At 40.3% G+C, this 2,433-nt stretch overlaps 1 pseudogene; it reads left to right on the forward strand.

Moving 5' to 3' along the window:
* Positions 1-514: 514 nt before the first annotated feature.
* LOC100669909 (olfactory receptor 6F1-like) lies at positions 515-1,997 on the forward strand (annotated as a pseudogene).
* The last annotated feature ends 436 nt before the right edge of the window (positions 1,998-2,433 follow it).

Genomic DNA, 2,433 nt, shown 5'->3' on the forward strand with positions numbered 1-2,433 from the left:
ATTTATCTGTGTATGGATCACCCTCTAAAATGTAAGTGATGACATAAATCAAGGGTTATGAAGTTAAAATGGCAAGTACGCCTTTGTTTCAACACAGTATCTTGTGTAACTGAGACACTCCAGCCTGGGAGGCCCCCACTCCACTGGTTTTCAATCTGCATGGTGCTGTTGATTTCTCTGTAATCTTCTAATCTCTCAGACCAGAATTTCTCAGTAACGGGACAATGCCATTTTCTTCCACCTAACCACATTTTATGTATCAGCTTGGACTGTGATTTTTAAATCAACCTGTCTGGATTCAAAACTTGGCACACCAACTTTACAGCGATATAACTGTGGTAAAGCTACATACTCCCTCAGTTTCTTCCTTATATTCTTCATGCATATTTACCTGGTAGCTTTATTTTGAAAAGAAAGCAAGACAATCCATGTAAAATGTTTATAAAAGCACCAATCATTTTTTGTCAGCCATTATTTTCTGTTACTAGTAGGGGTCTACTACCATTGGGGGAGGTCTCTGGATGGCAAAAACCGGTTGCCCTTGACTGCTAACTGAGGGTGTGGAGGTTCAAACCCACTCCCCAACTCTGTGAAAGAAACTTCTGGAAATCTGCTTACGTAAAGGTTACAACTAAGAAAACTCTGTGGAGCAGTTCTACTCTGTACATATGGGGTCATCATGAGTTAGGATCAACTCTACAGTGAGTTTGGTTTGGTTTTATTATCATTTGAGGAGTCACCGGGTGGCGAAAATGATTAAGCACTTGGCTACTATTGAAAAGTTGTTGGTTTGAATCTACCCAAAGGTACCTCACATGAAAAGTCTGACTGTCTACTTCTGAAAAATCAGCCACTGAAAATCCTGTGGAGCCCAGTTCTCCCGTGGCACACATGGGTTGCCATGAGTTAGAATTGACTTGACTTTTTTGTTTGTTTGTTTTGTTTTAATTATCATTGTTAGATAAGAGAAGATCTGAGTCTTGCTCCTGCTCATCTTCCACCTCCTGGGCTTGTTAATTCATTCCAGATGAGAGAAGATGAAATATGGATGTGACAAACCAGACGACAGTAAGGGAGTTCATCTTTCTTGGGTTTTCTGCTGTTCCCCAACTGCGGCTCACATTATTTGTTGTGTTTCTCATTATGTACCTACTCTCCCTAGTGTGAAATACACTCATCATTTTCATTGTTCTGTTGGATTCCACACTCCAGACACCCATGTACATTTTCTTAGGAAACTTATCCTTCCTGGAGATCTGGTACACTTCGGCAACCATACCTAAACTTTTGGCTGCCTGCCTTTCACAGGTTGTGACCATCTCCATTTCTGGTTGTATAACCCAGTACTACTTCTTTTTCTCCATGGGGGCTACTGAGTGCATCCTGCTGGCAGTGATGGCCTATGACAGGTACCTGGCAACATGCAACCCTCTTCGCTACTCATTCCTCATGAGTCTTCAGATTTGCCTATGATTTTTCAGCTGGATCTTGGATTGGAGGCTTCATTGCCCCACTCCTACCTACCATACTCATCTCTTAAATTTTGTGGCCCCCAGAAGATCAATCATTTCTTCTATGACTCAGATCCCATTTTCAAACTGTCTTGCTCAGATACATTCTTGATGGAGGCCTTGGGCTACACATGTACCTCTGTCGTGATTCTAAGTTCTTTGCTTCTCACTATGTCCTATGGACACATTGTGTTCACAATAATCAGACTGTCTTCCCGGGAGGCTCAGAAGAAAACTTTTTCTACCTGTGCCTCCCACCTCACTGTGGTCTCTATCTATTATGGCACCATCATCTTTGCCTATGTTCACCCTCCAGCCAAGAACAACTTCACCATCGGCAAAGTGGTGTCAGTATTCTACTGTGTGGTCACCCCATTGGTAAATCCCTTCATCTACACACTGAGAAACAAAGATGTGAAGAAAGCTTTCAGGACAACTCTAGCATGAAAGAGATTGCTCTGGGCCAGAAACATGCAAGATTTTTAGTTTTCAAAGTGAGCAATTGAGAACAAATTCTAAAAATACATTTGTAAATTGTAAATACTGACAATATATTATGAAATGGTTACTATATAAAATGAACAGCTCTCCAAGCTTTAGGTTATACGTTGAATGGCATTCAAACAGATATTCTATTCTTACTGTGTTTAAGAATGCTATAATGCAATGTCCCTGCACAAGGCACTCACAATTGAAAAACAGACTGGAATACTTCCATATAATATATAAGTTTAATGTTTGCATAATTTACACCTTAATAGTAACCACGTACCAAAAAAAAAAAAAGAAAAACTCTGCTATATGAAATGGTGTTCCTCCATCTGGTAGATGGGCTAATAAAAGCTAACCACTTTGTACCTCAAAACTGTACTTACCCAATAAAAATGTATGGAGCACTATTTTCAGGCATAGGTGCCCTGGT

The sequence above is a fragment of the Loxodonta africana genome, chromosome 13 (assembly GCF_030014295.1).
Source record: "Loxodonta africana isolate mLoxAfr1 chromosome 13, mLoxAfr1.hap2, whole genome shotgun sequence".
NCBI classification, from domain to species: Eukaryota; Metazoa; Chordata; class Mammalia; order Proboscidea; family Elephantidae; genus Loxodonta; species Loxodonta africana.